The sequence below is a fragment of the Schistocerca serialis genome, chromosome 3 (assembly GCF_023864345.2).
Source record: "Schistocerca serialis cubense isolate TAMUIC-IGC-003099 chromosome 3, iqSchSeri2.2, whole genome shotgun sequence".
NCBI lineage: Eukaryota > Metazoa > Arthropoda > Insecta > Orthoptera > Acrididae > Schistocerca > Schistocerca serialis.
In genome coordinates this window covers 382,804,990-382,817,408 of record NC_064640.1, presented here as the reverse complement: position 1 = coordinate 382,817,408, position 12,419 = coordinate 382,804,990, and positions in this window count along the sequence as shown.

Below are 12,419 nucleotides of genomic sequence, written 5' to 3'. Positions count from 1 at the left end.
TTGACGCTGCACTGAAGCAGTGCAACGGCTGTAAAGTTGCAGGCGTCGGCTATTCGACGCTGTCTGTGGCTGGCTAGCTTCAGATGCACACACATCGCTTTTTCGACTTCCATTGTAATGCGACACCACACGCGTAGAGATGCGTTACAGATAAACGCCAAGACTTGCAGTGGCCATAGTGCTCAACAAGCAGTCTCGATTCATGCGTTATCTTCTTGTTATTCTTCTTCTGCTTCTTCACTGCTAGACCACCTAGCATGAAGCAGTTTAACAGTCCACATCTTTGTGGGACTTTATCGCTGTGTCTTATGGAGCAGATATAAAGTACAAATATTCTTAATGCAATTCTCGTCCACTCTCAGCATGTGTTTGAACAATTTATTCTGGTGCTAATGAAAAACTGTGCTCTTACACAAGAAATATCTGTTTCTTTTCACATTTTTATGAGGTCTCATTTGGAAGCAGGAATCTAATTTTTACTGCTTGAATCTCAGATTCATCTCGTTCCTACAGCTGAAATATTCTTTCTTTTATGGAACATAATTTTTGTTCCTCTTCTGTAACCCATATCCAGTAGCGGAAGAATTTTGCTACAAATTTTAATGGTAATCAGAACCTAATCTTCAGTTTTCGATCACGCTTATGCGTGACACAACATCCAGGCCATTTGAATTTTGATTTGTTTTGATATCAAATTGTCTATATTAATATTTGACGAATTGAGTGTTTCCATAGGAATGTCCTGATATTAATTTTTCGTTGTCGCTGTTTTTCGGTTACATCTTTCGGAAATGGTCTGGTGCCTTATTTGATTAACTCTAGCACAAAACCAATCTGTATACTATAAAACAAAATATAACCTATTCTAATTTAACGTACTGTAGCAATTTGTTTGCTTATAATGATATCTGTTTTGTGTTTAAGCAAAGATAGATATCTGCCACAGTAAACAGACTGCTGCAATACTTTGTGGTAGAATATATTTAATTTAATTTAATTTTGTATTTATTTGCTACCAAACGTGTTTTGCGCCAGGCTTAAGTAAATAAGACACCAGATGACGGTCGATAGTCCGAAATGCATAGTGCTATGCGCGTATAAGTAACAAAGCGTTTGAATTAATAATGTTATGCAACTTATTGCGGCTACAAACATACAGCCAATGTTCTGTCACAAGGCTGTTGCACTTTAATACCAAAACCGATACTGAGATAGTAAATAGAATGAGTAACAAATCTATTATATACTTGATATTTTGAGATTGTTTCACATTATTCAACGCTGTAAAACTAGCTTACATAGGACTGTCGTGTTCTGAAATGGATACTTACGTTAGCCATGTCTCAGTGTCAGTCCTTCAGAGAAAATTAGTGAAATGGATGTGCACCTGTATTCTACTTTGTATTACAGCTAGAAATTTCATCCTTTTTCATATAAAGCTGCAACTGGTGCACTCAAGTGCAAGTAGTAAGTTAAGTTTAATTAGTTAATATATACGCTGAATAGTCAATGTTTACCCAAGTTCTACTGAAATAAATCGAAAATATGTGCTAATTAAATTGAGACGGAATTACCTAAATAAATCGAACGTTGAAATAATTTTATCCTTCCGATGTAGCATAAGATACATACTGACAGAATATGTTTTAGTTACGTTACTTAACACGGAGGGTTTCCCTGTCAACAAAAATCAATAAAACTGGACAATTATTTTAGCACCATAATAAACAAACAAGGCGGAATCAGGACAAAGTTTCTTCTGATTTATGGACACTGTGCTATAGAAGACTCGTCTCACAGTTTATGGACACAGAATCAATAGCTGGTACAATTAAAAGTTGATTTGATAGTTTATTTGTATGGCTGTCGATCAGATCAAAAGAACAATAGCTGTAAAGTGCACCAGCAATCAAACGTGAATAACACGATCAATGACAGTCGTCGGAAGTCATCAAGTACCATCAAAGCGCTATTGTCATAAACCCATTATCAAGCCGTAAATTACTGGATTTTACCTGTTTGCTTATTTGCAGCTGACTTTGATACATAGTCACGGAAAAGCCGTGAGCGTGGCAGTGGAGACTGAAGACAAAAGCAGAAAGAGGAGTAATTCAAAACATACAACAGCAGTAAAATAAATTACTTCACTTCTATGTTTTTACTTGGGACTACTGTTATATGCCACCCTCCGTAAACAGAACAACAAATTTTAGTGGCAAACATTGTTGTGCAATTGTGATAATACATAAATGAGTGAACAGACAGACGAAGAGTAGAGTAGCTTAAGAGCATTAATGTGTCACATGTCTTCACTAGGTCTCAAATCAAATAAGAACGTTCCAAGTGTCCTTTTTTGCTAACTGTCTTGTATTACTTTGAGTAACTGTGTTGGTCTGCAACTCGTCGTCTTGTGGCTAGCGTTGCTGCCTCTGGATCACGGGGTCCCTGGTTGGGGATTTTCTCTGTCCGAGGACTGGATGTTTGTGTTGTCCTCAGCATTTCATCATCATCATCATCATCATCATCGTTCGCGTCACAGGATGGCGACAGAAATGGCATCCGCCCATCCCTTAAATTATCCCTGCCAAATCCAACCCTAACCATGCCGGCCCTGCGAAACTATTGCACAAAGGCACAAGAAAAAGAAGAAGAAGACTTTGAATAACAAAAGGTTAATAGCGTTCCGATTCGATGAATCACCGTAAACTGATGTTTTTCATCAACTTCAGACAGTTTCCAGACACATTTAAATGGCTCTCAGTACTATAGGACTTAAAATCTGAGGTCGTCAGTCCCCTAGAACTTAGAACTACTTAAACCTAACTAACCTAAGGGCATCACACACATCCATGCTCGAGGCAGGATTCGAACCTGCGACCGTAGCGGTCGCGCGATTCCAGACTGATGCGCCTAGAACCGCTCGGCCACACCGGCCGGCCACATTTAAGTATTCAGTAGTAAAGTGACTTTCTAAAATAAGGGACAGGTAATGTAGCCAATAAAGACAGATTTCTTGCACACAGTATTTTTCAAAGTTTTCGAGAGGGGCATGTACACACGGACAGTATCACAGCTGAGTATATTTTTATTTATTTATAACTGCCTGTAACTGCTGCAGTGAACTAATGTTATTCCCTTACAGTGCTAATATAATATGAAATAAGTCTTTCAGGTACGCTGACAAAAATTATACATTATCTATCAAATCCTGCTGAATTCGAATCATTTTCATGAATTGTCCTAAAATTTATGTATTGTTGTCTACTGATAATGCAAAAAGTAACAAAAAGGAGAAAAACAGATGTGAGAACCACTGGACTGATTGACTGGTGGAGATGTGACTCATAATGCAGTATTTCTAATATATGAAAGTTATTTTATCATCATCTATCCTTTACTTAAAGGAAACACAGAAATCTAGTTTTACTGCTTCAACCAAGATATTTGTTGTTACTAGAACACCTGCCCCGCAATTACATCTTTTTGTTGAACATTATACCAACAAAATTCAGGTCTCCAATTTTCATCCCATTAGAACGTAAGAATTTGTACCTCCACTTAATAACCCAACGTGCAGCTGACGATGGCTGTCTGTGACTTAAGAACTGAGATACGATGTCTGCGGTGGGTCCTGCTAATCCTATCGATATTTATACTCGTATTTTAACGTCTCTAAAGGGCTTTTTAATCCGTCTCCATAGCTCAAAGGTGAGCTTGTCTGAAGGCCATGCGAAGACACCGGGTTCGTTTGCAGGTAGTTCTATGGATTTTTTTCCTTTCTCGGAGGGCTGGAACGCGGTTCACTCACCGTCACGATACTAGTTGAGGAGTTAATTGAATGAGAAGTAACGGCTCCGAGGTCTGAGAAACTGACAACAGCCGGGAGAACGGTGTGCTGACTCCATCGCTCTCCATACTGCATTCAGATGACGGCAACGGTAGGGGATGACATGGCGGTCGTTCATCACTGAATGGTCCGACATGGTGGGAGCGTGGAACGTAGAACACGTTAATTATGTGAAAAACTTGAGAACAACCAGACTCCCAAACTGATTCTTCTGAAAGTTAGCAAACTTGTCAGAAACTGAATTCTTAAAATCTTCAGATAAGAGTATCTCTAACGGTAAAACATTCTATGACAACAAAATTTCGTTGTTACGCTTTAGAATCACCGGAATTGCACTGCAAACAACCAATGAAGGAGAGAATTAGTAAAAACAAAGTTAAAAAGGTAAAAGCAAAGCTATGAAAGTGCATACAGGTAGGAGTAACCCTTACGTGACACACGAGTATAGAGGGCGCAAATGATTAAAGATGCAGACAAACGTACCTACGCTAATGTTTATGAAAATTGCTGTATCAAGAAACATACATGTGACAGAAATTAAAAGTCTCTGATTAGATACGTAACAATACAAAGTTATTTGGGGAATAGGAGTGTGCCTGATCTCTGAATTTGATACTTGATTATCGTGTGAAGCCCCCTGCCCTGCAACGGGAGCGTCTTAATGTCATGGCATGAAATTAAAAATGAACTAGTGTCGCAAACAGCCAGTGACAAACTTTCATGGTCACGTTTCTCAAACACAGACGTACTAAGTGATGCGTTTAAAGACCATGTCCATAAAACTTGTAGTCTCTACAAATATTCTTAGTAGATTAATCGTGAAAAACACACATAAACCGACTGAACAACCCCTGCACGCCTCATGACCCGTTCTCACAATTCACTTCTACCCCTGCACGTCACCTACTTTCCAAACTTCACGTAAGCGCTTCTACTTGCCACACAGAACTAGGACTCCTGAAAAACGGGACACCGTAGAGAACTTGTTTAGCCACAGCCTAAGGTATTGTTAGCAGAGTGTTTGTTGTTCTTCCAGGTATCCCTTATTGGAGGATTCCTGTCCCCAGAAGTAAGCAGGAAAGTTCCTCTCAAGTTTGAAAAATAGGAAACAGGAACTGGTAAAGGGAAGCTGCGAGGGCAGGTCTCTGAACCTTGATTGTCAGTCGAGAAGAGAACTGACCGCTTAGCAAGGTTCTAGGTTAAAGTCTCGATCAAGCACACAGGTCTAATACTCGAGGAAGTTTCAAAACACTACGCTGCAGAATGAGAAAGATTCACTCCGCACAGTGGAACATAATATATCAGCATATCACATGGAACCCTTTCTCACATTAAATGTTTAATGATCCCTCCGTTATAAATACATACATCAACCCGTTTTCACATTGAACCCTGGTTTCGCTTATCCATTCCTGAATAGTTGCGTATGGCTTCGCAGCCTTCCACACTGTGGACACAAAGACTGTCTGCACCTTCTACAAAGTCTAACGGATTGAAATCCACACAGCATAGAGCCAAGGGACTGGTTCACCTTTTACCGACTATCTGTTACAGAATCTGTTTTTTAAAAGCCGACGGACATTACCACTGACATCAGGAGGAGCACCATCGCGCATGATGTGAATGTTTTCTCGCACACGTTAAGACACATCTTCTAATGAGATATCCTCTAATAAAGAGCTGTTTCTAATAAGATATTCTCTAAGAAAACACTGAATGTTCGTTAGATGACTCTAAATGTAAGATATGAGGCATTAACAATCATAAAGAAAACCCAGCCCAAGTAATTACAGAAAGTCTAAGTTGAAATCGTTCACCAACAGTTTCCCGCGTATTCTCATCAGCACGTACGTGCCGATTGTGGAAATGTACTGTCTGATTACTAGAAAACGTCGACTTATTCTTCATCAGCAGAGTTCCAAGAAAATATTGGTTGGCACACTGTTGAATAAGCACTTCACAGAAGTGCACCCGTGCAAGGGAAGTCAGCTGCCGACGATACCAGCACTCGTTGTTAGTAGTATGGATACAGCGAGGTTTCTCAACACTCTCCAGACAGCCATGTGATCATCACTTTTTGCAACTACTTGTCTTAGGCTGATACTGGCACCGTCGTCAACTGCATGAAGAAGTGACTCCTTTGGTTGCAGAATTCTAGTCCTTCTAGCCCCCCCCCCCCACCTTGCCCCCCCCTCCCCCATCTATTGCAACTAGCATGTTTCACCGACCCATCCTCGCAGAGGCGACATTGAATTACTGGAGACGTTCTCGTCTCGTGTCACCTTTATTCTAGAAATCTCGCCTTATACATGAGATGAGTGGCCATTACCCTGTGGTAGCCCATACATCCAACGAGCATCTCCACATTTCTGTGTTCTGCCACTGCAATGAACCGAACACCAAGACTTTGGTGAACTCTAATAAGCAGTTATGCACTATGCATGTCCGTAAAGATCAGTTGATGGTACAAGTAAGTAAGGCAATGAAGTGAGCTACGCGTAAAAACAAGTAATGACGTCAGTTCCATGTTAACATTGCTTTTGTGAACTATAACGCAAAATAATTACTGTAAACCTAAAAATTACAACTTAATCAGACGTAACCAAAAGGACATTTTGAACATTTCACGTAAGAGTGAGATTCACGTGGTATGCCGGCACACCGGCACGCCCCTTTTTCTCACGATTAATACACACTGAAGAGTTGTAAAAAATTAGTTGTAACATCGAAATTATGTATTTCAGAACCCATGGCCACACAACGTACTTTCCCATTCCGTGCGTCCTTCTGCTTTATGCACTTAAAGTTTGCTGCATAGCTTTTTGTTACACCATTGTATATTTGCGGAGCCTCCCTCCATACGGGTTGTATTGGAGTTCCCGAAGCATCAACAGGTGGTGCTGGTGGAGAGTGACAAAAAAGTAGCGACTGATATTGCCACAGACGTTTTAGATTGAAAACATGCTCGGTGAATATGCAGTCCATGGAAACTTCCGTTGTTCTTCTTCGAAAAATGCTTGCATATTTTTCGCTGCATGTATCTAGACTTTGGCGTGCTCAATCCTTACACGAGGAGTTGCTTGGAGGAAAGTTTCTGCTTAATAATATAAACTACCCGTTGATATAACAATACTTGTTCAGACTGCCCTTGATGTGTAGGAGAAGAGATTACGTATTCCATCCACTTTCGCCCCAAACTAACATACTTCGGACTGACCGCTAAGCCAGTCTACAGCGCAGGATGCCAAGTTGTGGGTATCACGCTACTGTCTACCATGAAAATTTCGTCCATAAAGGACGGCATTCTGAGGGTAGAGAGCGTCGATGATTATTAATAAAACAGTTTACAGCGTCAGTCACTTATTTATTGTTCCACTATCCGTTCGAACAACACCGTAAACAAATGTATAGGGAATAGCACATGCAACAAGTGGCATTACGCAGTATTTTTTTCAACTCTAGTTACCTTCAAAAGATGCAACACAACCTGCCTTACACTTGGCCAGCTGCTGTGAAAAGGCGTCTGTGCTCTTCACTAACACCAGCAATGTAACCACAAAAATCTCCACCTGAATATGACACTGTGAACTATCGAAAAGCGTCGTGGAAAAATAGATAATCGACTGCTTCAGTAAAATGTTTTATTTGTAACATCTACCGTGAAACATCCGTTACTGAGGGACTGGTTCAGACGAAACTCGTTCCGGAACTCTACATTTGCAGCTTGAGGAGGTAGCGACAGAGATCACATGTTCATGCCAATCAGAGATAGTTGCAGTGCTGTAGCAGGCAACGCAGGCGGTGTCAAACGTTCGAGACAGACAGATCCACATACGCAGGAACGTTCTACGTTCGAACTAATACAGCAGATTTATCTCTACTGTCAATTGTGACTTCACGAAAAAGAAAACAGTCATCCACACTGCTGTGATTAAATTTCACTGTATTATAACGAAGGAAGACAGCTGTATGGGAAGAGATGAACTGATGTCTTGTCCTCCCGAACGTGGATGCATTGTTGTACTACAGTTCGACTTATCTCGGTAAGTTGCAGAGTCTAGTATATACTTGCCACAACATCTCTTCTGGAAAATCTTATCGATGGAACTTAAAGACAGTACATTGCTCCCCCCGTTGGTTCCGCATAAGCATCACTGTCGACGCGAAAAATTATGGTATACCGCAAGAGTTTCCTAGAGACCGATCGTTTTGCCCTGTTCTACCAGAAAACTGTTCATTTAATTGAGACAATCGACAGCGATGAAGGATAGCAAAACGTATTCTGTCTAGTCCACATAAAAAGAAGGCTGTTTCGAATGTTGTAAAATAAGGCAGACGCACCAAATAACAGAAAATCATCGCCAATTCAAGGATGGAGAGGAATCGAGGAGCAGCCATGCAGCTTAGAGCCACCTCCTTGCAATAGACTACAGAAGACAGCCTCCCACAAGTGTACTTCTGCTCTCTACACGTCACAGAGTTTGGTATGGTGACATCAAATAGGGCATCGCATCTCCAGACCAACAGACCAGCGCTGAGAACAGTTGTTGATGTACTATCATGTCAGAATGCGATGAAATGGAGTCTCTGATAAGTCTGACATCCTGTTCCACTGGAAAACGATACATCATCACACTGTTCCATCATGTACATCCGTTTGTTCCACTATCTCACCTCGAACGTGACCTGAAGCTTCACTAAGTAAAAATAAAATCTTATCATGAAGAATAAACTGCCTGTCAAAAAAAGTGAAGCACCCATATAGGAAAGAGGAAATGAAATGAAACTTCACAGGTTGAAAGGATATGTAATGTTATTTTTGCGATTGCTAATTCGGATCAGATTTGCAAATAACAGTCCACTTATCAATATGACAATGCACGTCCTCTGTCCTGAATGCAAGCATTGATTCGGTTGCGCAGGGTGACATAAAGCCATTGTATCCTCTCCTGAGGCAATTTAGACCGCAACTATTGTATCGGATTCTTGATATCCTGGATTCTGGTGCTACGATCGAAATGCCGTTCGATCTGGTTCCACAGGTCGCGTACTCGTTACTACAAGAGGCCGCACGATGTCTGTGACGTACTGCTGAGCCCTCACAATTCTCTCTATCGTTACCATCCGTGAACTGAAGTTATATCTGATGGCTTCCCACGCCATCGTGCCAAGGATAACATAGTTGTGACACTCCAAAAGATTCGAATACTGGGACCTATCCACAGGTCGCCTCCGTACAAACCGACAATATTCATCAGTAGTGGAGAACCGTGATACATCGCTGAATACTATAGGACGTCATTCGTCAGCAGTTCACGCTTCGCGGTCACAGCATCACTACTACTGCAGCCGTTTGTGTTGTGGTGTCAACGGTAGTATGCACATGGAACGGTAACTACTTAGTACGGTTCAAAATGGCTCTGAGCACTATGGGACTTAACATCTGTGATCATCAGTCCCCTAGAACTTAGAACTACTTAAACCTAACTAACCTAAGGACATCACACACGTCCATGCCCGAGGCAGGATTCGAACCTGCGACCGTAGCGGTCATGCGGTTCCAGACTGAAGCGCCCGGAACCGCACGGCCAAACCGGCCGGCTACTTAGTACGGCTGCTGCTAGTCTCCGACCAATGATACGGGTTGACTCAGAACATTGCAGGAAGGCCGTTTCTTATTCTCAGATGGCGGGTGCAGATGTGAAGGGCTTATGATGTGCTTGGTGCACAATACGGCGATCCACCCTTGGAGTGATCAGACCTGGTCGACCGGAACGTTGACGACGTGTATGCCTGCCTCCTTCACATACCTATGCAGTCCAACACTGGGCCAGTGTCATACCCGAAGGCGCCATGAATCTGTTTATACCAAGATTCTACCAGCTGGTTAAACGTACACCACCCACCCTTTCCAGTCTCTGTCAGGTGCTGATAACGCTGTCTCTCACGGGTATATGGTAACCCTGTGTCCTCACAGTGGTCACTCGTCATCTGACACTGTTCACAAACTCCTTATATACCTCAGCAAGCTTGGTAACAACACTAGAGACGTACAACACTAATGCAGTCTTGTGTTCGTTACACTTGTCGAAGAGAATTGCAACTCGAATAATTTACATACCCGTTGATGATGCAGATGTGATCGAAGATACATTGAGATCCGACCATATCTGGTGGGTGCTTTACTTTATTTGTAAGGCAGTGTAGAACCAGAGTTTACTAGAAATATTCCCAGTTCATGGCACTTGTTATCAATTACACTGCAGAGTACAAAAGCTTCAACACCAAAAAACCAATATATACACATCAAAACAGTTTTGCATCAACCCGATTCTCAGAAGTCCTGAAGACAGAAGTTGACTGTGGATACTGTATCGCAGACACACTCCCTTTGACTGTTCAGAGATGTCACTAAATCCGCCCAAAGATGTAAACAACCATGCACGAGCAGCGCCTATTAGACGGAGACGGTCCGAAAGCCGATCAGTTCCAATCATTCCACCACGAAGGAGGTACACAGCTCGTGTTTCTGTAGTTCAGCCATGCCTAGACGGCCAATACCGCGGTTCGATCGTGTCCGCCTTGTTACTTCGTGCCAGGAAATGCTCTCAATGAGGGAAGTGTCCAGGCGCCTCGGAGTGAATCAAACCGATCTTGTTCGGACATGGAGGAGATAACAGAGAGACAGGAAATGTTGATGACATGCCTCGCTCAGGCCGCCCAAGGGCTTCTATTATAGTTGATGACCGCTACCTACAGATTATGGCTCGAAGGAACCCTGACAGCAACGCCGCCATGTTGATTACTGCCTTTTATGCAGCAACAGGACGTCGAGTTACGACAAACTGTGCACAATAGGCTGCATGATGCGCATCTTCACTCCCGACGTCCATGGCGAGGTCCATCTTTGCAATCACGACATCATGCAGCCCGGTACAGATAGGCCCAAGAACATGCCGAATGGACCACTCAGGATTGGCATCACATTCCCTCCTCCAATGAGTGTCGCATATGCCTTCAACCAGACAATCGTCGGAGACGTGTTTCGAGGCAACCCGGTCAGGCTGAACACTTTAGACACGCTGTCCAGCGAGTGCAGCAAGGTGGAGGCTACCTGCTGTTTTGGTGTGGCATTATGTGGTGCCGACGTACGCCGCTGGTGGTCATGGAAGTCGCCGTAGCGGCTGTGCGATATGCGAATACCATCCTCCGAGCGATAGTGCTACCATATCGGCAGCATATTGGCGAGGCATTCGTCTTAATGGACGACAATTCGCGCCCTCATCGTTTACATCTTGTGCCACTAGAATGGCCAGCATGTTCTCCAGACATGAACCCTATCGAACATGCCTGGCACAGATTGGACGACGTGACCCACCAACCACTCTGAGAGATCTACGCTGAATCGCCATTGAGGAATGGGACAATGTGGACCAACAGTGCCTTGATGAACTTGTGCATTGTATGCCACGACGAATACAGGCATGCATCAATGCAAGAAGACGTGCTACTGGGTATTAGAGGTACCGGTGTGTACAGTGGTCTGGACCACCACCTCTGAAGGTCTCCCTGTATGGTGGCACAACATGCAATGTGTGGTTTTCATGAGCAATAAAGAGAACGGAAACGATGTTTATGTTGATCTCACTTTCAATTTTCTGTAGATGTTCTGGAACTCTCGGAACCAAGGTGATGCAATACTTTTTTTGATGTGTGTATAATAAACATCAAATCATCGTGCTCATATATGCAGTAAGTTCCACTTAAATGCAACCACACCAAGTACGTAGTATTAACGCTATATGCACTCTGTATATGAGAAAATATTACATAGCTAGTTTCTCATTCAGAAAACTGGGTATAAAGTAGTCTGTTTGTGTGAAGGTCGTATAATGCCTTGTGTACTAAGGTGAAACGTCTACTAGCACGAGCCAGAATTCAACAGAAACGAGATCGCGGTCTGTGCCCTCAGAGTCTGTCACGGGGGCATGCTTCTCGGTCTGTAAGTCGCGCCACTTCGAATAAAACACTCGAGCTTTCGAGAGCTGCCTGCTCCATCGTCATCTGGAGTAAAATCACTGACTGTCGGGGCTGCTACGGTGTTCGTTTATGCAGATGTAATGGCAGGGTCCCGAACCTACTAGAGGGGCCCAGAGAGACGCGTGCGCAGAAGTGCAGTTGAGCAACTCCGTCCCGCCGCGGAACCGAGCGACGTCGGATGGCGATAGGGGCCGGCGCCACGTTTGATACTGCCACTGCCGCTCCCGCGTCCCTACAAGCGTCAGGCCTACGTCTTCGCATTCGCTCAATTTCCAAAGCCCGCCCCAATTCTATACTGTGTAACCCCAGCCACTCTTTAAAATGTTTCTGTTTATTCTAGTTTCGGACCCGTCTTTTATAACAAAATCCCAGTATGGTGGTGTTTGAGCCAAAACTCTTGTCTTTTCAAATTGTATTTTACGTCTCTTTTTTAGGCAATGTTTAGCCGCGGCCGACTTCTCAAGTTCCCTTTGTTTGATATGTCGTGAATGCTGTGCATAACGCTCAGCAACAGTGCTAACAGTTTCACCTA